Source organism: Grus americana, unplaced genomic scaffold (assembly GCF_028858705.1).
Source record: "Grus americana isolate bGruAme1 unplaced genomic scaffold, bGruAme1.mat scaffold_69, whole genome shotgun sequence".
Classification (NCBI taxonomy): Eukaryota; Metazoa; Chordata; class Aves; order Gruiformes; family Gruidae; genus Grus; species Grus americana.
In genome coordinates, this window is record NW_026561907.1 from 40,568 (window position 1) to 67,780 (window position 27,213).

The following is a 27,213-nucleotide window of genomic DNA, read 5'->3' on the forward strand; positions in this document are numbered from 1 at the left end:
CTGAAACCTATACCATGGCCACATTCACAGCCCTACTAACCCTGGAGGTGCAGGCTCCTTTAGGCATCCAAAATCTCCGACGTGCGTCTTAGCAGCTCTCCAGCCATTTTCGAGATTCAAACTTCAAAACTGCAAACGTCTGGGCCCTGCTCCCAGGCGAAACCTGCCAGCCCCGAATGCTGTGTTATTCCTGAAACTTCTACCATGGGCCCATTGACAGCCCTACTAATCCTGGAGCTATAGGCTAGTTTAGGCCTCCAAAAACTCCAACGTGCGATGAAGGGGTCGCTATCCGTTGCCTCCCTTCAGCCATCAAAACTGCAAACATCCAGGCCCCTGCTCCCAGGCAAAACCTGCCAGCTCTGAACGGTGTATCTTTCCTGAAACTTCTACCATGGCCCCATTCACAGCCCTACTAACCCTGGAGATGCAGGCTCCTTTAGGCAGCCAAAAACTGCGACATGTGACGGAGCGGTTCCCTGTTCGTCAGCGACATTAGGCCGTCAAAACTGCAAACGTCCGAGCCCTGCGCCCAGGTGAAACCTGTCAGCTCTAAATGCTGTGTCTTTCCTGAAACCTCTACCATGGCCCCATTCACAGCCCTACTAACCCTGGAGCTGCACGCTCCTTTAGGCACCCAAAAACTCCGACATGCATCTTAGCAGCTCTCTAGCCATTTTCGAGATTCAAGCCTCAGAACTGCAAAATATGCGGGCCCTGCTCCCAGGCGAAACCTGCCAGCTCCAAATGCTGTGTCTTTCCTGAAACCTCTGCTATGGCCCCATTCACAGCCCTCCTAACCCTGGAGCTGCACGCTCCTTTAGCCATCCAAAAACTCCGACGTGCGACGGAGCGGCTCGCTGTCCGTCGGCGGCATTTGGCCGTCAAAACTGCAAAATATGCTGGTCTTGCTCCCAGGCGAAACCTGCCACCCCTAATAGTGATTCTTTCCTGAAACCTCTACCATGGCCCCATTCACAGCCCTACTAACCCTGGAGCTGCAGCCTCCTCTAGGCATCCAAAAACTGCGACATGCATCTTAGCTGCTCTCTAGCCATTTTCGAGATTCAAGCCTCAAAACTGCTATCCTGCGGGCCCTGCTCCCAGGAGAAACCTGCCAGCCCCAAATGCTGTGTCTTTCCTGAAACCTCTACCATGGCCCCATTCACAGCCCTACTAACCTTAAGCTATAGGCTAGTTTAGGCATCCAAAAGCTCCAACATGCGTCTTAGCAGCTCTCTAGCCATTTTCAAGATTCAAGCCTCAAAACTGCTATCCTGCGGGCCCTGCTCTCAGGCGACACTTGCCATTCCCGAATGCTGTGTCTTTCCTGAAACTTCTACCATGGCCCCATTCACAGCCCTACTAACCCTGGAGATGCAGGCTCCTTTAGGCAGCCAAAAACTGCGACATGTGACGGAGCGGTTCCCTGTTCGTCAGCGACATTAGGCCGTCAAAACTGCAAACGTCCGAGCCCTGCGCCCAGGTGAAACCTGTCAGCTCCAAAAGCTGTGTCTTTCCTGAAACCTCTACAATGCCCGCATTCACAGCCCTACTAACCCTGGAGCTGCACGCTCCTTTAGGCATCCAAAAACTCCGACGTGCGACGGAGCGGCTCGCTGACCGTCGCCCACCTTCAGCCTTCAAAACTGCAAACGTCCGGGCCCTGCTCCCAGGCGAAAGGTCCCAGCTCCGAAAGCTGTTTCTTTCCTGAAACCTCAACTGTGTCCCCATACACAGCGCTATGAAAACTTTGAGGATGCAGGCTATTACTTTTTTTTTTTAAACCTCTCTCATGGCCGCAGTCACACCTCTAACTTTGGGGCTGCTGTCTACTTTAGGCATCCAAATACTCCAAGGTGCGCCTTAGCATCTCTCAGTCCATTGACTGCCTTCGAGCTTCAAATCTGAAAACGTCCAGGCTCTGATCCCAAATGAAAGGTCCCAGCCTTGAAAAATGTTTCTTTCCTGAATCCTTTCTCATGGCCCCATTCACAGCCCTATGAACACTGCAGCTGCAGGCTCCTTTAGGCATCCAAAAAACTCCGAGGTGTTACTTAGCATCTCTCTGGCCATCGACGGGTTTTGAGCTTATAAAGTGAATACATCCAGGCCCTGCTCCCTGATGAAAGGAGTGTGTTGGATTTGCGTGGCAAGGTTTTGGTAGCGGGGGGGGGGGGGCTACAGGGGTGGCTTCTGTGAGAAGCTGCCAGAAGCTTCCCCTGCGTCTGATAGAGCCAATGCCAGCCGGCTCCAAGACGGACCTGCCGGTGGCCAAGGCCAAGCCAATCAGCGCCTCTGTGATAACATAGTTAAGAAGGAAAAAAAAACCAGTTAGAGAGAGCTTTTGCAGCCGGACAGAGGAGGGAGAAGATGTAAGAAACTTTTCAGACACCAAGGCCAGTGCAGAAGGAGGGGCAGGAGGTGCTCCAGGTGCCAGAGCAGAGATCCCCCTGCAGCCCGTGGTGAAGACCATGGTGAAGCAGGCTGTCCCCCTGCAGCCCATGGAGGAAGGATGAGGGGGTGTAGAGATTCCACCTGCAGCCCGTGGAGGACCCCACGCCAGAGCAGGTGGAGGCACCTGAAGGAGGCTGTGGCCCCATGGGAAGCCCACGCTGGAGCAAGTTCCTGGCCAGACCGGTGGACCCGTGCAGAGGGGAGCCCACGCCAGGGCAGGTTTGCTGGCAGGACTTGTGGCCCCGTGGGGGACCCCACACTGGAGCAGTTTGCTCCTGAAGGTCTGCACCCTGTGGGAGAGACTCGCATTGGAGAAGTTGGTGGAGGACTGTCTCCCGTGGGAGGGACTCCTCCATGCTGGAGCAGGGGAACGATGAGAGGAGTCCTACCCATGACGATGAAGAAGGGGCAGAAACAGCGTGTGATGAACTGACTGTAACCCCCATTCCCCGTCCCCCTGTGCCGCTGACGGGGGGGAGGTTGAAGCTGGGAGTGAAGTTGAAGGGCTTCTGCATGATGTGTGCAATGGAAGTGCACGTTGAAGAGGTCCTGTCTTGCTCAGGCAGTGCCATCATACCCGTGCCTGTCATCAGTGTGCTTCTAGGTGAGTCATTTCAGATGGTTTTATTGAGAGGTATGGTTGATTTCTGAAGAACCCTGTATTAACTGTTTCTGCCGGGTTCATGTTAAGGAGGAGAGCTTTTAGAAGGGCAAGTTTTATTTCCTTTTTCTCTGAGATCAATGTGAAAACCTTGTTCTTGGTTAGGAATGGGAGATCAATTCCAGCTTGGCACCCAGCAAGATGCACATGAATTCCTCTGCTACGTCCTGGGTGCCATGCAGACAGCTTGTTTGAGCGGAAGCAGCGAGTAAGCATAAGCACATGACCACTGAAATGTGCTCTAGCCCCTTTGACTCCCTCCTTCATGACTGCCAGTGAAAAACCTCTGTCCGGGGCTTTCCTAACAAGGAAAACTGCTGGAAGAGCAAACTCTCTGCCTTCCACCTCCTGAGCTCCCATTACCATTTCTTTCCAGCTGGGACACATCTTCTCAAGCTAGCACACTCATTCATCACGTCTTTGGAGGACTTCTAAGATCCAGAGGTATTTTGTAAAAATACTCCTATGTTTACAAGGATCTGTGGCTCTTCTACTGTTTGCGGTAATGAGCTTCCAGCATGCGGCAGTATGTCCAGTGTGGCTAAAGAAGAATGAGTGGGTCACTGAAACGGGCAGAGTTAGTCTCCTTCCCATCCTGCTAAGCATTTCTCTTTGCCTTCCAGTAACGTGCTTCAGCTGCAAAGCCGTTTCCGACACCTACGAGGCATTCCTTGATATTCCTTTGGATGTCAACGTAAGACATTTGGAAATTGTGGTGCAAAACGTTTCAAGGCCCCTGCAGAGGCCCTAGTTTATCTCCAGTAAACCCTGTTGGCTTAAAACTCTGGGCTGTTACCACCCAAGAGCTTGGTGGTGGATGGGAAGGGAAGCGGGCTTCTGTGCTCCTTCGGAGGAAGCCCCGCGAATGGTCTCCCTGTGCTGGGTGCTGGGTTTCAGCTGGGCAAGGAGTAAGGATGGTCTCTACAGCCATGAGGACACTGTCATACCTCTCTGCTTTGGACCACCTCGACAGGCGTCTGAGTGCCGGACGCATGGGTTGGATGGCTTGTGCATGGTTTGTGACCATGCGTACCACAGGCCACTCGGGTACCGCCCAGGGGTAGCTGTTTATTGGGATAAGGCTGGTTCCACACGGGTAGCTACTTCTTGGGAGGTTGAGTTCCCAGGAGTTTAGCGCTCTCCTTTCTTCCCCCTCCAGGCAGCCTCATCTGTCACTGCAGCTCTGGAAGACTTTGTCAAACCTGAGCGGCTGGATGGCAAGAATGGATATAAATGTAGCAAGTAAGATTATCACTAATGACATCTTCATAGTGGATGTAGACTGGGTGACTGGATTGCATGTCTGGGAGCACTAGTTATGTTTTGACTTAATTTAGAAAGTCATGAGACAGCTGCTTAGTTTTTTTCCTCCCCCCCTTTTCCCTTCCGCATACAACCAATACACCCGAATGATCCAGAAGTTGGAAAATAATGCAATTGATTCGAAGACAGGTAATATTGATCCTTCTGCCTGACTGTCTGGAAAGCTTGGATGAGAGTTTTATTCCTGCCATTGCCTGCCCTGGGGGTGGTCAACCTTCCCAGCTATGAAGGTGCCCTCTGATCTACTACCCCTATGGCCAGAAGGGAAAAGACATGTCCCCTATGCAGCAGTGGTGAGCCAAAGCGAGGAGGAGCTCTGGAGAGAGATTCGCGGTGGGAGACAATAGCAGCTTCCTCCAGAAAGCAATCACCGCTTTCATTTCCAAGGCTTTTTGGATGGTTGCATCTCTGTCCAGGAGACCTCCGTGCATGGAGACAGAGGGCTGTGGAATGTCTTTGTCCTGGAGGAGGGCGGTTTGCTTCTTTGGGGTTTCCAGGGTTGATCAATGAACTCTTAGGGGAACCCGACACAGTTTCTAGTGGAGAGGACGGAGCTGCCTTCTTCCAGTTCTCCTAGCCTTGCTATTGAACAGAAAGCTGGAAGAGGCTTTCCATGGCAGGAGTCTGGAGTAACCCCTTTGGCATCAGGAGGGGCGCTGCCCTGTGCTACGTTGTGCAGCTCTGCTCCAGCGAGAGGTTCGTCTTCCGGCTGTGTTGGGAACCATTGGCAAGCCTTCGGTGTGCTGTAGGGCTGTCCTCTTACAGCCCGCTACCTTCCCCCTGCTAGCAAGCCTGACAAGCAGTGCATGGGTTCATGGCAAGGTGACTGGTATTATGCAAGAAACCATCACTTGAGTAGCGGAGGCATGTGTGAGCCGTGAAAACCTGTTTTGAGTCATTTGTTTCTGCTGGATGGGGGGCGCAGTGGAGAGAAGATACATTGCAAATCTTGGGTCTGTGCTTGTTTTCAAGGTGCGAACGGCTGGCTGCTGCATCCAAGAGACTGACGCTCCATCGCTCCTCCAATGTCCTGACGGTGTGCTTGAAGAGATTTGATGCTTTCTCTGGCACAAAGATTAGCAAGGTATGTCGACAAGTGCAACTTTGTCTGCATGGAAGGAGACATGTCCCAAAGGGGAATCCTTGCTTGGAAGTTGTTAGCATCTGCCCACCATGGCTATTGAGTGCAGCTGTCTAAGAAAAATCAATGCAATAGCTGGGCCTTGCTCTTTCCCTTGTGGTAAGAGGGAAGCTCCAACGTGAAGATAAGCACGTACTGTGCTTGTAAAGAGCTGGTTGGGCCAAGAACAGTTTTCTGCCACTTCAGTGATGAAATGGCAATGCCTAGTTTTAATGAAACGAGAAGACAGATTTATATCTATCTATCTATCCAACCTCTAGCCTGTGTTTGGTGACAAGGTTTTCTCAGGCTGCTTCCTAAAGACTCTCAAGACAATTCTTGAGTCTCCTTGGTGTCTCTTTAGGTTGTGCAGTATCCCGAATATTTGGACCTTGGCGCGTACATGTCTGAAGCGGCTGGAGAACCACTGCTCTGTTCCTTGTATGCTGTCTTGGTCCATGAAGGTTTCAGCTGTCAGGAAGGACACTATTACTGCTTCGTGAAGGTAAAAGTCAACTTTGTTTCCAGCAGTGTAAAAGTCAGTGCCGGTGAAGAGAAACTGGGATGCAAATGCTCCTGGGAAGCACTGTGCTCAGGGAGAATGTCTCCGGAGGTTTTTGCTTTGATTTGTGCTGGTGCCTGGTGTCCTTCAGTGGTGTCCTGTCTGTGCTCTTGTTCCCAGCGCCTGTAGTTCATCTAAAGATAGTGTCGCCTTTCTTTGCAGGCCAGCGATGGACGTTGGTACAAGATGAATGATGCCTCTGTAGAACTTTGTGGCATCAAGACGGTTCTCCGCCAGCGTGCATATTTACTCTTCTATATCAGGTGAGAACAAGCGTGAAAGGGTGGTCAGAACACACTCCCCCTTCTCCTCCTGATCTTCTTCTTCTTGCTGCTGTTCTCCTCCCATGGTTGTGCTTCCTGTCCTGGGAGAGCATGACTGTTGGACCAGTTGTGTTCTGTCTGTTCTGCAGTTTGCTAGGTCCTTTCTTCTCTATCCTTGCTTGGCACTACACTGTGAAACACAGGTCCCAGAGGGTATAAAGATGCAGAGTTACTGCTCTGAAAGGGACAGACATGGCTGGAAGACCATGATCTAGTTTCCAGCGCCTAGTGCCGGTTCAGTCTTCTGCGTGTGGTATCGAGTGCTGCCGGAAAATGACAGGATGGGACTGAAGCCATGAGGAGGAGGCTACACGAACAACCCTGAACTAAGATCACTGTTGTTTCTCCAGGTGCCCTGGTTTGACCCCCAGGGCAGGCACCAAATGCCAGGAGACAAAGAGCATTTCCATGCCGGAGCTGAATCAAGTGCTGAACAGCCTATTTCCTGAAGGCATCATAGGACTGCAAAATCAAGGAGGTGAAGAAAATGTGCAGAGGATCAAAGGGAAGAGAAAAGCACGTGACTCTGCAGGAACTCCCCCTCAGCACTGCGGCAGGAAGAGAGTGCACTCTGACACTGAGGGGTGGGAGAAGCTGAGGAGAAGCCGACCAGTCTGTCCGCCTCCCAAGCGGAGGTGCGCTTGCCGTGCGGCAACGCAGCGGGGCAGTCACCATCAGCTGGCCTACGGCAGTGGACAACGTGTGCTCCCACCAGTGCCAGGTCACCCAGAGTTTGCGGGCTCTTGCCAGGCAAATGAGAAACAAGCACACAGAAAGAGAAAGCATTCCTGTGCAGAGGGGTGTGAAGGCGTGCCCAAAAGCAAAAGGTGAAAGACAACAAGAAGTTTTCTGGTGATGCAAAAGTGCAGAAGCATTCAGTTCTTGTGACGGAGCTTGCCATAGCATCCTGCAATTTACCATCAAAGGCTGCAGAGAAGCATTATCCAAAGAATGCTAATCACCAAGCTTGACGTTTATGACAGAAACAGTAAAACTCCCTGAGATGCAAAACCCTGGCTGTGCTGATGAGCTGCTCTGAATGCATTCAGGTGCTCAATGCGCTTCTGTTTTCTGACTAAAGTGTGGCTTCTTAATGCCATTCGTATCCTTAGAAGCTTCCCTATGCCTGTGCGTGGCCAGCAGGTCAAGGGAGGTTCTCCTCCCACTCTACTCTGCCCTGATGAGGCCACATCTGGAGTTCTGTGTCCACTTCTGGGCTCCCCAGTTCAAGACAGACGGGGAGCTACTGGAGAGAGTCCAGCAGAGAGCTACGAGGATGATGAGGGGACTTGAACATCTCTCGTATAATGAAAGGCTGAGAAAGCTGGGTCTGTTTAGTCTGGAGAAGAGAAGACTGAGTGGGGATCTGATCAACGCTGATAAATACCTAAAGGGTGGGTGTCAAGAGGATGGGGCCAGACTTTTTTCAGTTGTGCCCAGTGAGAGGACAAGGGGCAATGGGCACAAACCAGAACACAGTTCCATCTCAATATGAGGAAAAACTTTACTCTTAACAACTGATTTTTGTAACGTTTTACTTGACGTGCAATTTCTTGCATCTTACTGCTCTCTACAACTCTCTACAACTCCCTCAAATGGAGTTGTAGTGAGATGGGTGTTGGTCTCTTCTCCCTAGTAATTATCGAAAGGACGAGCAGAAATGGCCTTAATTTGTGCCAGGGGAGATTTAGATTAGATAATAGGAAATATTTCTTCACCAAAAGAGTGGTCAGGCATTGGAACAGAGAGGTGGTGGAGTCACCATCCCTGGAGGTGTTCAAAAAATGGGTAGATGTGGCACTTTGGCACATGGTTTAGTATACATGGTGGTGTTGGGTCAATGGTCGCACTTGATGATCTTAAGAGGTCTTTTCCAACCTTAAGATTCTATGATTCTATGATTCTTGCTCTTCATGTCGGCTAACAGCTTCCAAAAAAACCAGGTGCTGCCTCGACAAGAAGGTGGGCCGTTCCTGCATTCATTTCTGGCATCATTCTGTGCTGCTGGGTCCACATCCCTGTTGGTTGCCAGATGCAAGGCAAAGGGCTTATCCTCATTAAAAATTACTTGTCTAATTTCAGAAACTGTCTACATAGACTTAAAAATTAAATTCTCCGTAATCTCTTTGTGCACTAGTAGAGAAGCAGTGGGTGGTTTTTAGGACAGTGCCTGTGAAAGAGCCTTTAGGGGATCCTCTCCCTTGATTCTCAGATGGGGAATGAAGAGTTTGAGAATGTTATGGGTGTTTTGGTGTTCACCAAAGCAGTTTGGTCTTATGTGGCTTCTAGCCAGAAGGTGCATTTGCTGAGAGTTGTGGGCTGTGTAATGCTAGAAGAGGCCAGTTGTGTCTCACTGGTGCCCTTGGGTGTCCCAGGCTCAGCTTACCTGCTGCTTAGCACCAATGTGCTTTTGGACAGTGCAGACTCTTCGGGGAGATGTCATCCTGTATGTTTTAGGAGAAAGACTGGGTAATATCTGGGGCGGAAATGTAGAAAGACTTGTAAGACATTGTGGATGTCAGCTTTAATGTATTTTTGTTCACTTAGGCCAGAGCTTAAAAACCTATTTGACTACAGGCAATTATCCAGGATGAAGATGAAGATTTAACTGACAGAAATATGTTCCTTTCATTAGAACAAGGAAAAGTCTGGTCAATTTGGCTGCCATTTTTCCTGCATCCCAAGGTAGATCACTTTGCTGGTAGTTCTCCAGGAGCAGCTGACTCTGTGGTTTCATGACGGCCTTTCCCTGGGTGCTGTTCAGCGAACGTTGCTGCTTCTCTGTGTGCCGCTGGCTTGGTCCAGCACATGCTGCACTGCTGGATGGGACTCGGGAGCTTGAACGGTTAACTGGGGTTAAAACTCATGCAGCACAAGCAGCGGTGCAGCCAGCATTACAGCTAACCTGTGCATCATCTCCTGCAGCTCACGGTGCCACTGCAGAAACGCGTGCACCAGCAGGACGGGAGGAGAGGAAGGAGCAGGCAGATGGGGCTGTCTTTTACATTGACATGGTCATCTCTTTAGGTAGATGCTGCACACGTTTGTACGGATGCTGGAGAGACTATAAGCTGTACTGCCAATGCAGAAGGGCAGATTCACATGAGGATCGTGCTGTCTCTCTCCCAACAAAGTAGATTTTTGCTTGTTATTGTCACGTTAGAGGAATTTCCCATCTCTTGTGAAACTACAGGGATCCTCCAGTTTTTCAGGCCTGGTGAAATGATCGTACCTTTTGTCTTCAGTGCTCTCCTTCAGTCTGAATCTTGCAGTGATTTGCCGAGGCATAAAAATTAAACAGAGAAAGCAAATCTTCCTCACCCACACAAAGGAAAAGCATGTGTTCCTTGCCTTTCCTCTGCTTGGGTTCGGGACAAGGGAAGGGAGTGGGACTGCTGTCCTGCAACTTGTCACTCCAGTACGACACTCTTCAGTTCTCAGAATCCCTGGCAGAAGGGGGAGATGCTTAAGGGATGGCTTTGGGAGAGAAGCAAAGGAGCAGATAGCAGGCTGCCTAGCCCTTCCTGCGCAGTAGTCTGCTGGCCCGGGTTTACAGTCTTGTCTCCTCCAAGGTTAGTTCGGGTTCCCATAGAGTAGCTGGGAGCTCTGTTTTTGTCAGCGTCCAATTCTATGTTGGGGAACACAGCAGGGCTTGGAGACTGTATGAGAGTCAGGGGAGTTGCTGGGTACAAACAGCAGGTGTCTGGTCTTCCCAGTTCCCCCTGCGGCTGCACCAGTTCAGCTGGCTGGACAATGCAGTGGTGTAAGAATAATTGAGCCCTTTGAGTGACGGTGCATTCTGTTGCCCTCAAAAGGGAAGATTTCAACATTTCATTTCAATAGCTCAGCCTTGCAGCAGCTGTGAACTCCTGTGATAGCAGCAGAAGCCTGTGGCCCTGCCAGCGGACAAGTGCACTCTTTGCACTCTTTGGTTTTGCTCCTATTGCAGCAAAGAATGTGCTAAGAAAGCATCCCGCAGGCTTTGGAGCCTTTGCCGCGAGGACAGCAGAGGAGCCTCAGCTGCTGTTGCAAAAGGCAGAGGAACAGAGTTCACCTTGGACAGATCAGCATCAAAGTGACTCTTCCGCCTCATGGCACAGCACAGGCTGGCAGCTGCATACGCCATGTTGGGACCCATCACCCTAGACAATGTGTAGATGCCCAGACCTGCAAAAGGAATGGGAAGAGCGTGTGCATGAGTCCTCAGGGCAGAGAAGAAACCTCTGGGTCAAAGACAGGCACCCTCCAAATCCTCCTCAGAGGAGCAGGATGTCTTCCCCCACTCCCAATCTCTCCATCTTAATCCACACTGAGGGACTGTAGGCAGCTCCAAGTCTGAGCTGCCAGTGCTTCTGTGGGATGAGTTCGTCCTGTAACTGCAAGAACATGGAAGAAAAAAACCCTGAAGGGTTGACTGCAACTTCACAGCTCTGGTAAAACCATCCACCCTCTGTACCCCAACTTCCCAAGAGCCATCAGCACAGCTTGGGTGGGGGGAAAGGCACAAATCAGACCTCAGGGCTGAGGGAGGGGCACGAGCATCTGCCAAGGGAGCTGCATCCAACCAGGAGCACTCCCCACTGGCTTCTATGGGACATAAAGGAAGCTTGTCAGGAAGTTGTGTCCTGTGTCGTGGGCTTCAAACTAGTCCTGGTTAAAAAGCTGACCAGCTGATTGTCACTAGAGGACACTGAAGCTGCAAGGGTCACTTTGCAGTCATTTTCCAGTGGTCACTTACCTGGAAGGAGGTGAGTTTTGACGGCCCTATGCCGGAAGAATATGGACTGCACAGGCGGGCTTTATAAATGCATTTGTTGGACTTCTCAGGGAAGTAATCACCTAGGGCAGAGGACAACAGCACAAAAGCAGTGAAGCTCTGGTCTTTTTCTCAAGCCAAGGAGGCAGTTTCACCAGGAGGTGTTATCATGAACAGCTGCAGAAGTGCCAGCTGTCTGAAAACATCTACAGCTCAATGAAGGGGTGAGCTGAGTCTTTTCTACCTATCTTTTTGAGGTGGGTTGACCCTGGCTGGGGGCCAGGTGCCCACCAGAGACGCTCTATTACTCCCCTCGTTCACTAGACAGGGGAGAAAAAGTATAACGAAAAGCTTGTGGGTCGAGATAAGGACAGGAAGAGATCACTCACTAATTATCGTCACGGGCAAAATAGACTGAACTTAGAGAGAAAATTCATCTAATTTATTACCAAGCAAAACAGAGTAGAGGAATGAGAAATAAAATCAAATCTTAAAACACCTCCCCACACCCCTCCCTTCTTCCCGGGCTCAACTTCACTCCCGGCTCCAACCTCTACCCCTGCCTCAGCAGCACAGGGGGACGGGGAATGGGGTTTATGCTCAGTTCATCACACGTTGTTACTGCCACTTCTTCATCCTCAGGGGGAGGACTCCTCTCATCGTTCCCCTGCTCCAGCATGGAGGAGTCCCTCCCACGGGAGACAGTCCTCCACCAACTTCTCCAATGCGAGTCTCTCCCACAGGGTGCAGACCTTCAGGAGCAGACTGCTCCAGCGTGGGTCCCCCACGGGGTCACAAGTCCTGCCAGCAAACCTGCTCTGGCATGGGCTCCTCTCTCTATGGGGCCACGGGTCCTGCCAGGAGCTTGCTCCAGCACAGGCTTTCCACGGGGCCACAGCCTCCTTCAGGTGCCTCCACTTGCTCCGGCGTGGGGTCTTCCACGGGCTGCAGGTGGAATCTCTACACCCCCTCATCCTTCCTCCATGGGCTGCAGGGGGACAGCCTGCTTCACCGTGGTCTTCACCACAGGCTGCAGGGGGATCTCTGCTCTGGCACCTGGAGCAGCTCCTCCCCCTCCTTCCTCACTGACCTGGGTGTCTGCAGAGTTTCTCATATCTTCTCACTCCTCTCTCTGGCTGCAAAAACTCTGTTTTTTTCCCTTCTTAACTATGTTATCACAGAGGTGCTGATTAGCTTGGCCTTGGCCAGCGGCGGGTCCGTCTTGGAGCCGGCTGGCATTGGCTCTGTCAGACGCAGGGGAAGCTTCTAGCAGCTTCTCACAGAAGCCACCCCTCTAGCTCCCCCTGCTACCAAATCCTTGCCACGCAAACCCAACACATTCCACCCCTCGCCTCTGTGAATCACATATTTAGGAATCATCATTAAAATATACATTCAACACAAAAACTTCACAAACATCAACAAGAAAAAAGAAGAATTCCCCACACCAAAATCAAAATAACATCATCACAACACCGAACAAAAGTGAACAATTCACACACAGAATCTATCTCTTGTCCCTTCACCACTATTTCACTCTCTGCCTATGTTCAGTCCATGTTTTGCCCGTTACCACCTCTTCCAATTGCTATCCTTATCTCGATTTTCTCGTACCCCACGTTGGGCGCCAAAAAGGACTGTGGTGGTTTACCCTCGGCTAGACACCAAGTGTCCACCAAGCCACTCTATCACTCCCCTCCTCAGCAAGGCAGGGAGGGGAGAAAATAAGATGGAAAAACAACCCCAAACTCATGGGTCGAGATAAAGGCAGTTTAATGTAGCTAAAGCAAAAGGCCGCGCATGGAAGCAAAGCAAAAAGCAAAAGATTATTCTCTACTTCCCATCAGCAGGCGATGTCCAGCCTGGGAAGTAGGGCTTCAGGATGTGTACTCCTTACTCCGGAAGACAGGCATTGTAAAAAACCGGAATGCCCCCGCCCTGCTCCTCCCCGTCTCTCAGTTTCTTATTGCTGAGCAGATGTCATATGGTATGGAATATCCCTTTGGTCAGTTTGGGTCAGCTGTCCTGATCTTGCCCACCCCCAGCCTGCTGCTGAGGGGGGGGGAAGAAATGTTGATGTGTGCTGGCACTGCTCAGTAGCAGCCAAAACACTGGTGTGTTACCAACACCTTGCTAGCTACCAATACACATCACCGCACTGTGAGGGCTGCTGTGGGGAGAATTAACTCCATCTCAGCCAGACCCAATACTTTTGTACCACTATTGCAGGGAAACATGAAACCGTACTTATCTTGTCTGAACAAATGGCTGGCGAAATGTTACTCACTTGGTCCAGACATCGACCTGGTGCTTATCTTGGGAAGTCCACAGATGGCATAGGCTGGAGCCATATACTTCCCATACCTGGTCACGGAGGGCTCCACAAAACAATGAGGACCTGAAGAACAGCTGTCTTCTGGGGGAGATTTTGCCCCTTTACATGTGTAAGGAGGAGCTCTGCTGCGGTAGGATTGTGGTTCAGGTAACCTAGGAAGAACAGCATGTGAAAAGACACCTGCAGGTAACTGCATTTCAAAGCTCCTTTGTAACTGCAGGTGACTGAGCTGCCAAGCTCATGAAATTCCCCTCCTTTTTCCTCCAAGAGTAATAAAGGCAAGCTATACAGTGCCTTGTAGTGCCAAAGAGTAAATCCCTAAACACAAGTGGTTGTGCAACTGCCTTGATAAATAATCTTTAAAAGAAACTGGACTTCCTGCCAGCTTGGTTGCAATTGATAATAACGGAGAAAGAAAAGAAAAAAAAAAAAGGCAACAAAAAAACCCCCCACATGTATTGGGTTTGCATGGCAAGGGTTTGGTATCGGGGGGGGGGAATACAGCAGTGGCTTCTGTGAGAAGCTGCTAGAAGCTTCCACCACATCCAACAGAGCCAATGCCAGCCAGCTCCAGGACAGACCTGCCAAGGCCGAGCCCATCAGTGACAGCAGCACCTCCTCTGGGATAACAGAGTTAAGAAGAGGAAAAACCCTGCTGCACAACAGCGGCCAGACGGGAGTGAGAAGATGTGAGAGGAACAACTCTACAGACACCCAGGTCAGTGCAGAAGGAGGGGCAGGAGGTGTTCCAGGCGCCGGAGTAGAGGTTCCCCTGCAGCCCATGGTGAAGACCATGGTGAGGCAGGCTGTCCCCCTGCAGCCCATGGAGGAAGGATGATGTTGGAGCAGAGATTCCACCTGCAGCCCATGGAGGACCCCACACTGGAGCAGGTAGAGACACCAGCAGGAGGCTGTGACCCTGTGGGAAGCCTGCGCTGGTGCAAGCTCCTGGTAGGACCCGTGGCCCCGTGGAGAGAGGAGCCCATGCCCGAGCAGGTTTGCTGGCAGGACTTGTGACCCCATGGAAGGGACCCATGCTAGAGCAGGTCTGCTGGCAGGACTTAGGGTTGTGATCAGTGGTGCAGAGTCTAGTTGGAGGCCTGTAGCTGGTGGTGTGCCCCAAGGGCCAGTGCTTGGTCTGGTCTTATTCAACATATTCATCAATGACCTGGACGAGGCGACAGAGTGTACCCTCAGGAAATTCGTTGATGATACAAAACTAGGAGGGGTGGCCAACACACCAGAAGGCTGTGCTGCCATTCAGCGAGATCCGGACAGAGAGAAATCAAATGAACTTCAACAGGGCAAGTGTTGGGTCCTGCACGTAGGGACAAATAACCCCAGGCACCAGTACAGGTTAGGGGTTGACCTGCTGGGAAGCAGCACTGCAGAGAAGAACCTGGGAGTCCTGATGGACAACAAGTTCTCCATGAGCCAGCAGTGTGCCCTTGTGGCCAAGAAGACCAATGGTATCCTTGGGTGCATTAAGAACAGCATGGCCAGCAGGTCAAGGGAGGTTCTCCTTCCTCTCTACTCTGCCCTGGTGAGGCCACATCTGGAGTTCTGTGTCCAGTTCTGGGCTCCCCAGTTCAAGACCGACAAGGAACTACTGGGGAAGAGTCCAGTGGAGGGCTGCGAGGATGAGGAGGGGACTGGAGCATCTCTCGTATGAGGAAAGGCTGAGAGAGCTGGGGCTGTTTAGTCTGGAGAAGAGAAGACTGGGAGGGGGTATCATCAACGCTTATAAATATCTAAAGGGCGGATGTCAAGAGGAAGGGGCCAGACTCTTCTCTATGGTGCCCAGTGACAGGACAAGGGCCAACGGGCACAAACTGGGACACAGGAATTTCCATCTCAAGAGGAGGAAAAACTTCTTTACTCTGAGGGTGACTGAGCACTGGGACAGGCTGCCCAGAGAGGCTGTGGAGTCTCCTTCTCTGGAGAGATTCCAAACCCTCCTGGACACAATCCTGCTCGAGGTGATCCTGCTCTAGCAGGGGGGTTGGACTAGACGATCTCAAGGGGTTCCTTCCAGCCCCTACCAGTCTGGGATTCTGTGACTTGTGACCCCATGGAGGACCCACACGGGAGTAAGGGGGACTATTTCCAGAGAACTACACCCCGTGGAAAGGACCCATGCTGGAGAAGTTCGTGGAGGACTGTCTCCTATGGGATGGACCCCACATTGCAGCAGAGGAAGAGTGTGAGGGGAAAGGAGCGGAAGTGACAACGTGTGAAGAACTGACCACGACCCACATTCCCCGTCCCCCTGCACCACTCTGAGGAAGGAGGTAGATAAATCAGGACTGAAGCTGAGTCTGGGAAGAAGGGAGGGCTGAGGGAAGATTTGGGTTTATTTCCCATTACCCTACTCTGACTCGATTGGCAATAAATTATATTCATTTTTCCAAGTCGAGTCTGTTTTGCCCGTGACACTAACTGGTGAACGATCTCTCCCCGTCTTGATCTCGACCCACGAGCCTTTTGTTTTATTTTTCTCTCCCCTGCCCAGTTGAGGGGGGTGGGGTGGTGGAGCGGCTTTGGTGGGCACCCGGTGTCCAGCTAGGGTCAACCCAGCATACCACACTACCTGAAACAACAGTGTAGGCACTTGATAATGCAGTATCACCGCTATTCTGTCATGATGAAGTATTTTAGCCCTATAAGCAGTTGCTAAGGTAACTTGAAGCAAGTGTAAAGAATTCTTGTGTTATTTTATGCTTTCCCAGGAGCCCAGATGGGAAGATCACCAGCAAAGGCTGCACAGTCAGGTCCTTTTACTGCTAAGAAAAGCAGCCCTCTCCCAGCCATGGCAAAGTAGAGCTTTATGAGGAAAAAGGGGGCAGGGAGAGGTGGAGAAAAGGGAAATGGGTTTGTATCTGATTTTATCAGGGGTGTTCTCAAGGTGCCACACACCACTCTGATCCTTGTTTTATCTGTTGTCCCTGGGACTGAGTATTTGGGTCTAGGACTGGTGAACTGGGCCAGGATGGGGTCCCATGGGCGATGAGGTCTCCAAGTGCCCACCCAGGCTCCATCCATGCTGGGAGATTCTTACAAAGCCTGAGGAAAAAGCAAAAGAGTTACTAACAGGCTTCCATGAAATAAGCCAGGTTTTGTTTAGTTTAGTTTTGTTGGGTTTTTTATTTCAGCTAAAATTTCTCCACCTGGTCTTGTGTTACATATGCACTCAACTCCTTAACCACACTAGCTGTAGTTTGGTACAGGCTCCAAAGAAGTAAAGGCAGAAGCCGTAAATGGGTCAAGAACTTCTCTGTTTTCAATCTGTTCTCTGAAAACGCACAAAGGAGCAGAGTAACACAGTAAGCATCGACGCATATGAGCTTGGAACACCAGTCATGCAATTAACACATGAATAGCGGGTGGCTTTTACAAGACTCATTTATCAAGGAGCAAAGAAAGTCGTGGGTACAAGGAGTCTGATGCATACCTTTTCCACTGCGTGTACTTTGACCACAAGCCAACCACTTTATTCCATAAATATGAGAGCCCCAGTGAGCCGCCTTTGAGCTCTCCCAGCTAAGTAGCCTGGCTGTATGGCAGCGATCATCGTCATCATCATCACAGAACAGTTTGGGTTGGAAGGGACCTCAAAGCCCATCCAGTTCCAACCCCCCTTGCCATGGGCAGGGACACCCTCCACTAGCCCAGCTTGCCCAAAGACCCATCCAACCTGGCCTTAAACACTTCCAGGGATCCAGGGGCAGCCACAGCTTCTCTGGGCAACCTGTGCCAGGGCCTCACCACTCTCATAGTGAAGATTTTTTTCCTAATATCTAATCTAAATTTCCCCTCCTCCATCTTAAGGCCGTTCCCCCTTGTCCTGTGACTCCCTGCCCTTGTCAACAATCCCTCTCCAGCTGTCCTGTAGCCCCTTTAGGGACTGGAAGGTGTTCTAATGTCTCCCCGGAGGCTTCTCTTCTCCCCTTGAGCTGGACCGCCTCTCCAGGTTGCTCCTTCAGGCAACCAGCTCCTTTTACCAGCAGCAGATCTTTGGCAAGCGACCGATATTGCACATAAACTTGTAGTACGGTAACTCTGGTTTCGTCTTGGTAACTTTAATTTGTACCTTGGTAACTTTGATTTGTGCCTTAGTAGCTTTGAATCACTGTTCAAATGACTGTACTGTACAGTAACAGAGTAAACCTTGCCATCGTGTAAAGTCGCACCCTTACATCATATTAAAACCACTTCTGCTAATACCTTTGACAGTGGTTCTTTAAGCAATCTAAATCACCCATTCATGACATCTTGGTCCTGTACCATCCAAGTCCTGTCTTACCAGAGAACGCCAATGCTCTTGACAAAAGACCATTTTTTACGATGAGGGTGGCAAGAGCCACCCGGGTTGCCCAGTGAAGTTGTGGGTTCCCCATCACTGGATTTGTTCAAGGTCAGGTTGGATGGGGCTTTGAGCCACCTGATCTAATGAAAGATGTCCCTTTCACTAGGCAGGGAGGAGCATCTAGAAGCTAATTGGCTTGTGCTTGCTTCAGACCTGGATGGGTAATTTGCTCTGTGCACCCTGCATGCAGCTTTCCCCTGTAACGGGAGAGAAAGGAGAGTGATTGCCACCGTATAAGTTCTGCCTCTTAATAAAGAAGAGTCTGAAATTATTTCTCATCCTATAGAATAAAATTCAAGCCTATTGATGAAAATCCCACCAGGCGCAATGGATCTTATCATTGATGCTAAACTATGGCAAGGAAGGATGAGTCTCAATACTTCACCTGTGTATTTCCAGGGTGTGTGCGAGACAGAGTTTTGAACATCAGCAGAGAGCAGGGACCTTTCAAAAGCACCTGGTTTTTACATTGTCCTTGCACTCAATGACAGAAATGAGAAGCGACGTAGCATTCGCAGAGCACAGCAGATGGTTTGCCTGCTGAGTCTTTTGAGAAGAAAGGTAACCCACTAACCGAAGTGAGGGAGGAAGGGAATCCTACGTGGGTTTTTGACGGAGGAGATGAGCACAGTAATGCTGGTGCTGGGAGAGACTTTTCTGCAGGTGCTGGACTATGGAGAGTTGATGTGTGGAAGCCAGCGAGGGGATCGCTGCAGTGTTGAAAGCAGCTGTGTCCAGGTGAGCAGTGAGCTAAGCTGGAAGCTCCACAGCAGCATACGCTGGCAGTGTTGGAGTATCTGTTTGGTTTGCCACCACAAATCATCCAAGTTTCCATTCTGTCACATCATAGATTCATAGAATCGTTTAGGTTGGAAAAGACCTTTAAGATCATAAAGTCCAACCATTAACTTAGTGCTGTGTAGTGGTGCACACACCCCCACACCCCCTGGGCCACTGTGAGATGTCAGGATAAGCCCCATGGTGCTGCTATCTTGGAGATATGTGCAGTGACTCGGGCAGTGTCAGCCACTCTGGCCACACCTGGGCCATCTGCTGCCTGAACGGTACGTCAGGACGAGCCCCATTCTGCTCTCATCTTGGTCACAAGGGCAGGAGCCTGGAGCCGGGGTGGCTGGGCACCCCCCTGGCCACATCTGGGCCACCTGCTGCCTGAATTGACTACCAGAACAGCTCAGCAGGACTTGTGGCCAGAATGAAAAGTCCTGACCAAAGCCAATCATCTCGAGATCCTATAAACAGCGATCCAAAAGTGAGACCTTTTGAGCTCTCCAGGACCGCAGTGGGCTGTGTGACCCAGGATCTTCCCAGAGCTGGGACGCCTCTCAAGGAGATTTCACCAGGATTCAAAGACTGTCTGTCGATGATTTCGCGAGGACTCAAAGGCCTGACTTTGTGAAGTTCACCGACTGTCTGTTGATGAACACTGGCACATAGAAGTAATTTATGAAACTCACAAAAAGGGAAATTTTAATGACAGGTTAACCTGTGTGTGTGTGTGCAATTTGGTTCAGGATTCTCTGTCTGCCTGTCTGTACATGTGATTTAATTTAACCTCCATCTGTGTGTGCATCCCTGCTGTAAGTTTTGGGTGACCATTCTTGAATCTTTAACTAAGTTGCTATTTTGATTGTAACAAATTCCATTGAATCATTCTGTTAAATTGGCTGATGATTAAGTGCTGTTAATAATTATACAACCTAATATTGTGATCTTTCTCAAAACTATTAATAAATCCTAAACTGCTGCTAAACCCAAAGCTGTGAAACAATCTCATTTGCAACACACTGCCAAGTCCACCACTAAACCATGTCCCTAAGCACCACATCTACACATCTTTTAAATCCCTCCAGGGATGGTGACTCCACCACTTCCCTGGGCAGCCTGTTCCAGTGCTTGACAACCCTTTCGGTGAAGAAATTTTTCCTAATATCCAACCTAAACCTCTCCTGGCACAACCTGAGGCCATTTCCTCTTGTCCTATCACTTGTTACTTGGGAGAAAAGGCTGACCTGCACCTGGCTACAACCTCCTTTCAGGTAGTTGCAGAGAGCAATCAGGTCTCCCCTGAACCTCGTTTCTGCAGGCTAAACCACCCCAGTTCCCTCAGCCGCTCCTCATCAGACTTGTGCTCCAGACCCTTCACCAGCTTTGCTGCCCTTCCCTGGACTTGCTCCAGCACCTCAGTGTCCTTCTTGCAGTGAGGGGCCCAAAACTGAACAGAGCATTCAAGGTGCAGCCTCATCCTCTGAGCCAAAACTGTCAACAGGAGCTGGCTCATCCTGGCACTCGGTACCACTCCAGCAGGCGACCTGCAGTCCAGAAGGACCCCTGAAATACCTCGATGGCATGCATCAGCACACTGGCACGCACCTCAGATGTAAACACTGCCAAGTCAGCTCTTATTTGCATCACATACAGAGGACTCAATTTAGAAAACTGAGCCTTACTTCTGCTGAAACTTTCCTGACAGACAGCTCATTTTCTCTGTTCATAAACAGTAGCAAAGACCTGTTGTAGCACAAAGGCTCAAACCCTGTCTATGGTGAAGAAGCTGTCTAGACAAGTCCCAGTTTTCTGTCCTCACTGCTGCCCTGCTTCCCAGAAATCAATCAATACCAAAAGCTCTGCATGAAGACTGCAAAAAAAGCCAATTGCAAGTGCCTTTACTTGCTACTATTTTTGTTAGGCACCATTCTAGGAAGAAACTAGCTCTTCCTGCTAGTTTTGGTACAGCTTCATTAGCTTTAAAGATGACACTTCTTACCTCTTCTACTCCAATACAGCCTCACAGCCCAGCAAAATCATACTTCATGTAGGAAACTTTCACCATACAAAGGCAGGCACGCTACAGCAACGTCTTATTCTCAAACAACAGGCTCTTTCAAACACTCTTCCTCTTGCTTACCAAACTTCAGAGCGTGTTAGGAAACAACAGCAAAAAAGCAGGGTTCTTACTCACATTTTATGGAGCCCATTATATCAGCCATTCAACATTAAGTCCAACTCCAGTCTGAACCCTAGAATAAGAAACATCATCTTAAAATTTCCGGAAAAAGGAAGAGCTTTGAAGGGGAGAGATCAGAGAATGTTCATGAAAACACCATCACACAAGTGCTCATCCCTGTTCATAGAATCATAGAATGGTTTGGGTTGGAAGGGACCTCAAAGATCATCTAGTTCCAACCCCCCTGCTGCAGGCAGAGACACCCTCTGCTACATTAGGTTGCCCAAAGCCTCCTCCAACCTGGCCTTGAACACTTCCAGGGATGGGGCCACCACAGCCTCTCTGGGCAACCTGTCCCAGTGCCTCACCACCCTCACAGTAAAGAATTTCTTTCTAACATCTAAATCTCCCCTCTTTTAGCTTAAACCCATTACCCCTTGTGCTGTCACTACAGTCCCTGATAAACAGCCCCTCTCCAGCTTTCCTGTAGGCCCCTTTAAGCACTGGATGGTGCTCTAAGGTCTCCCCGGAGCCTTCTCTTCTCCACGCTGAACAATCCCAACTCTCTCAGCCTGTCCTCATAGCAGAGGTGCTCCAGCCCTAGGATCAACTTCATGGCCTCCTCTGGACTCAATGTCTGTCTTGTACTGTTCACAGAACAACTGCACCATTACCTAAGTGATGTTCTCTGCTAACTGGCAGCCACTGACATCTGGAAAACAGCACAAGGTCTCTTGTTCATTGGTGCCGAGCATGGAGGTTGGAATTGGAGTTGGGAAGAAAACCATACACAGTCAGTCTGGTTTCATTCAAGTCCTTCAAGTCCATCAAGTCCAGTTCACATTCATGAGCAATTGCAGCAGGTCCCACCTGTCCCTGCAGATCCCAACACCATTTCTGTGCAGTGTCCTGAGGGACAACAAGCATAACAGTACAGTAGGAGAGAGAAAGAAAAATAAGGGCTGGGGGCAGGGTAGAGACTGCAAAAAAAGCCTAGGGTGGGCAGCAAGGAGAGGGAGTAAAAAAGAATAGGGGCAGCAATAGGGACGGGGAGCAGGACAGAGGGATACTGCGAGAAACAATGGGGCAGGGAGCAGGACAAGAATAACACAGAGAAAAACAGGGACAGCGAACAGCAGAGGGATGGGGGGAGAGGGAGAGAGAGAGAGAGAGAGAGACAGAGGTATCAGGACTCCTGCAGAGAGATGGAGGAAGAGGTGAGTAACAGTCAGGGAGCAGCAGAGAGGGATAAAGAAGAGATGAACAGGAAGAAGAATAGGGACAGTGGGATACAGATTGAAAAAAACACAGTGACAGTTAACAGGACAGAGTGAGAGAGAAAGAGAAGCAGAAGGAAGGAGGGAGAGGGGAAGACAAGGATGGGGGGGACACACATACAGGCAGAGAGAGACAAAGGAACAGGCCAGAAAGACTGTGAAAAACAGAGAAGGATGGAAATCAGGACAAAGAGATGGAGAAGAAAAAAAACCTGTGATGGGCTGCAGGACAGAGAGACACAGAAAAAAAGAGGCAGAGGGAGCAGGAAAGGAATAACAAGGAAAGTGAAGGGAGAGGTAGGATGACAGAGAAAGAGAGGCTTGGAGAAAAGAGAAAGGGGGGACAGGGAGCAGAGGTCAATAATCAAGAGAGAAAGAGAGGTTCAGGGAAGTGAAAAAATTACACAGAAGGAAAGGGGAGGGGGCAGGGAGGTACAGAGATGCAGAAGGGACTCACTGGAGCTCCAACTATCTGCACTGCCAGGCAATTGTACAGTTCAGGCGCTTCTTTATCCATCTGTCTGTCCTTTCCTCCCTTCCTCTTCTGTAGCTCCAGTCGCTTGACTCCACCTAAAAGAATACATTGGCGTCTTACAGCTTTTGGAACATGAGATTTCCTAATACACAGCCACACGCGCCCACCCTACATGGTCAGACTGTAATTTTCCTTACATATACAGACCCGATAGTGCATGTTGGAGATCTGGTCTGCTGAGGACTCGTCAGAGGGATCCTTCCTCGCCCAGAGAGGCCAGCTGCCTCTTGTCTGCAGCTGATGGCAGCAGCTGGCAGAATCCCCTTCACTTTGTCACCGAAATCCGGGAATAAACCTCGTAACACCAATGTAGTGTTAAAAGGCATGATAGAGAGAACTAACACTTAAAGGAAATGGCAGGATCATTAACTAGCTTAAGCCACATATCTAGTAATCTTAACCCTTACGTAAGATGTTTTAACAAGAACTAGCGTAAGGAAGGGTCAAGATGACCCTTCGCTCTGCTTGCATTTTTGTAACCAATCACAAGATAAGGAGGTAGTAAATCAGAAGGGAATGAACACGGAGGATTCTCTGCTAATTAGGAACCGGTCTGAGTAAGTTTTGTGGTGAAGGTGAAAAGTGCACAGTGAGGAAGACATACGGCCTTCATCCCTGAGACCCCGGCCCACGACCACCAAGAGGCACTGCGCGTGTGCAGCTGAGAGGAGTTAAAGGCGGAGACAATGGAAATGAACTCATTGTAATAAGACCACCTTTCCGCGGAAAGATCATGAATATGTATAGGTGCTTTTTGAATATGCAACATTCTATCATATAAAACTCAAAGGGAAGTGCTGCAAGGCGCACATGATTTTGGTGGGACGACCCCCCGTGCTGCCCAGCGCTGAATAAACATACCTACTTTACAACTTCACAGGTTGTGGAGTCTGTTTTCCACGCGTCAGGCAGGCATTCTTTATTGCAGCGCTGGATGCACGGGGGATAGCTCCACCCAATGTGCATGCCAGGTGATCACCAACACACAGGTTATGTAGCATCAAAACATACATATTCATCGTTTTTCTCAGAAAAGGCAGTCCTATGATAATCATTTCTTGGAAGCCATTTCCATATTCTCCTCCCCGTCACGCATGCTCAGTGATTTGAGTCGGTGGTCCTCAAGGGTCTCTGGTCGTCAGTGGTCTTGCACCCGTGCCCGCTGGATGACCTCCTTCATGCAGGCATGCGTAGTATCCTTGCTGTGGGTGCACCTGTCCATAACAGCTTACTTCATAAGATTAATATCTCCAAACCTATTGTTCAGTTTGGTAGGGACTGTACATGGGACATAGCAGCACTGTACCTTGCCATGGTCAGTTAGCTTCATTACCTATTACCTTGGTTACAAACTAATTATCTCAACCTGATTCTATAGTTTCTGTTTCACGGCCCCTATCCCACGGTTACAACTTCATCCTCCTCCTGCTTTACCTTTTTCTGGTCTCTTCAGCTGCGGAAGCTCCTCTCCAAAGCCAGTAAGTGTCCGCCTGCCCCTTCTCACCCACGCTGCCAGGAAAACGAGGCCAGAGAGAGCCCATGCAAACCTGAGCTAGATGTAATCAGTTGTAATAAGTAATTGGAGGTAATTTGGTGATCAAAATGGGTTAGATGAGAAAAAGCAATCTTTCTGCACCATGCTGCACCAGAGAACATCCTGTTTGGCGAGGCTTAACCAAAATGTTGCAAATTGCAGTGCTATGTTACTATGACAACTTGTATCTCTGTAACAAACTACCCAGACTTGGAGGAGCCACGATAACCGAAGCAGCAGAAAGGCGCGAAAATCAACCTATAAAGGAGGCTGCTTAGCTTGTTTGAATTTGCGAGCCCTTGGCGGAGCCGCGGCTCCCCGGCCGCCCAGCGCTGCTTTTGCTTTTCTACCTGGCGAGCCTTTGGTGGAGCTGCGACTCTCCGGCCGCCCAGCGCTGCTTTTGCTTTCCTACCTTAATAAATACAGATTGAATTTACTTTGGACTCTGTTTGTCTCAATTCAACTATAACAAATTTGGTGCCGTGACTTGGATCCAGACAGCCGACTCGGACTTCAACTCTGGGAGGGCGCCCCATCCTCGGATGGTCCCGGAGGAGATTCCGACTTAGCTCACCTGGATTTTCCGAACTGAGATAGGAAAGCAAAAAAAAAAAAAAAAAAAAAAAAAGAGAAAAGAAAAGAAAAGAGATCCTGCATTTCCCGTAATTTTTGTGCACGAAGAGCCGGATGAAGACTCGGGAGTGAGTAAGTATATTGCGGTTCCGTTCGGTCGGGTTTGGGTACCCGGAGTGCGAGTGACTGAGACGTCCACTGGGCTTAGTAGTCCACCGGGCGAAGCGAGTGTGGACCTCCTAATAGTGCGGTTCCCATTGTCCGCGAGGGCGTGGGCCACAAACGGAGGGAAGCGAGTGAATTTGAGTGAGAGAAGGCACTTTCGGAAGATGGGACAGGAGGAAAGAAAGGCTTCTGTTTCCATGCAGGAGATACGGGGTGGGGGTGGGCTCCCTGACATACCCCAAGATAGCCCGTTAGGCCCAATGATTCGATATTGGGATGGTCCCCCTTCTCGAAAAGGGAATTCTTTCCCCTTCTCGAAAAGGGAAGCCTAGGAAGAAAATGGTCCATTATTGTATGAAAGTATGGGGAGGAAAACAAATAAGAAAAGATTTATATTGGCCAATTTATGGATCTTTGGAGGATTGGATATGTCGACAATTAAATATATATGTTAACAAACGAACATTTAATAAGGAGGAGAACGAATATGCCTTTTTATGGATTCTGGGCATGGCTCAGACCGCTAATTTGTTTAAGAAAAGGTGGGATATAGACGAACCTCCAGCGTCTCCCCCACCCTATGTTCCCCCTCCTCCGCTACCACAAGAACTTGAGCAGGATTTCCCTCCAACAGCACCCCCAGACCCTGGGGAAGATGCTCCTCCTTCTAATCGAATAATAACTAGAAGTCAAACTAGAGAAAGAAGAGAGGAAAATTTATTGTATCCGTTAAGGGAAACCGCTATGGGGGGGGCACAACCCGGAGTCGGATTTGTATCTGTACCTCTCAGCTCCGGGGATGTGAGGGAATTTAAGAAAGAAATGGGACACTTGTTAGAGGACCCATTAGGCGTAGCAGAACATTTTGATCAATTCCTCGGACCCAACATTTACACTTGGGACGAGATGGAGTCTATTTTGAAGATCTTGTTCACAAATGAAGAGCGAGGGATGATTAAAACGGCAGGCATGAGACATTGGGATCAGAGGCATCAGCATGGTCCCACCGGAGATGTAAAATGGCCCCTACAGCAGCCCAATTGGGACAATCAAGACCCTGCACATAGAAATAATATGGTTGATCTCCGGAATATGATAATTCTATGATAATCCGGAATATAATTCATCTAATCCCCTGATTAGAGATTCTGTACCCAGAGGGCAAAATATTAATAAGGCCTTTAATGAACAACAGAAGAAAGATGAAACCCCCACCGAGTGGCTGGAGAGATTGAAAAAGAGTTTGCAGCTATATTCTGGGTTGGACCCCAATAGCCAAGTGGGTCAAGCCCTGCTGAAAACTCGATTTGTAACTAAATCTTGGATGGATATACGGAAAAAGTTAGAGAAAATAGAAGATTGGCAGGTTTATTGTCACAAAAAGGGACATCTGCAGAGGAATTGTCGGAAAAGAATGCAGGATGAGGAGATTTTTAAGGAAGATTAGGGGGTCAGGGGCTCTATTTGCTGGGGACCCCTAAGGTTACCGAGCCCTTGATAAAATTGAATTGGTGCAAAGGGGGAACCTTTCAAGGTGCCCCTGATAAGAAATGTAGCAATAGAAGCCCGCAATAAATATGGAATGGGAACATTTTTACTGGTCCCAGAAGCTGAGTATAATCTTTTGGGATGAGATTTGATAGTGGGATTAGGAATCAATTTGGAAGTAAGATTATGCTTATTAACTGCAGAAGATAAAGCCAAGATTAATCCAGAAACTTGGTATAGCCCAGGATTGGTGGGAAAATTAAATATCAAACCGATCACGATCTCTATAAAAGACCCAGACCAGCCAATTAGGATAAAACAGTATCCCATCCCCAGAGAAGGGAGAGAAGGGTTACAGCCAATAATTGAGAGGCTTTTAGCCCATATTGCCCATAAAGAAGCCGGATGGGTCCTATCGCTTAGTACAAGATCTGAGAGCTATAAACAAACGTACCATTACCCGGTTTCCTGTGGTAGCTAACCCGCACACTATACTTAATCGGTTAAGTCCAGACTATAAATGGTATAGTGTTATAGATTTAAAGGATGCTTTTTGGGCCTGTCCCTTAGAAAAAGAATGTAGAGACTATTTTGCTTTTAGGCCTTAAGGGATTGAAGGTCTCCAGGTCCAAATTGCAGTTTACTGAAGAAGAGGTAAAAATATTTGGGGCATTGGCTCACGAAATGACACAAAATTAGATCCTGAAAGAGTGAAAGGAATTTTGTCTCTAACAGCGCCCACTAATAAAAGACAGATAAGACAGTTATTGGGA

At 49.4% G+C, this 27,213-nt stretch overlaps 1 long non-coding RNA gene and 1 pseudogene across 2 annotated transcripts; both read right to left on the reverse strand.

The window, feature by feature from the left end:
• Positions 1 to 10,386: 10,386 nt before the first annotated feature.
• LOC129200931 (outer dense fiber protein 3-like) lies at positions 10,387 to 16,579 on the reverse strand (annotated as a pseudogene).
• A 4,911-nt stretch (positions 16,580 to 21,490) lies between these two features.
• LOC129200950 (uncharacterized) lies at positions 21,491 to 24,239 on the reverse strand. 2 transcript variants are annotated; one of them, XR_008575171.1, is made up of 3 exons: positions 24,115 to 24,239; positions 22,603 to 22,715; positions 21,491 to 21,777 (listed from the first exon to the last, which is right to left on the reverse strand). It is a non-coding gene; the product is annotated as an uncharacterized LOC129200950 (long non-coding RNA). The 2 variants fall into 2 exon arrangements; XR_008575172.1 differs by lacking the exon at positions 24,115 to 24,239 and adding an exon at positions 22,828 to 22,938.
• Between the last annotated feature and the right edge of the window lie 2,974 nt (positions 24,240 to 27,213).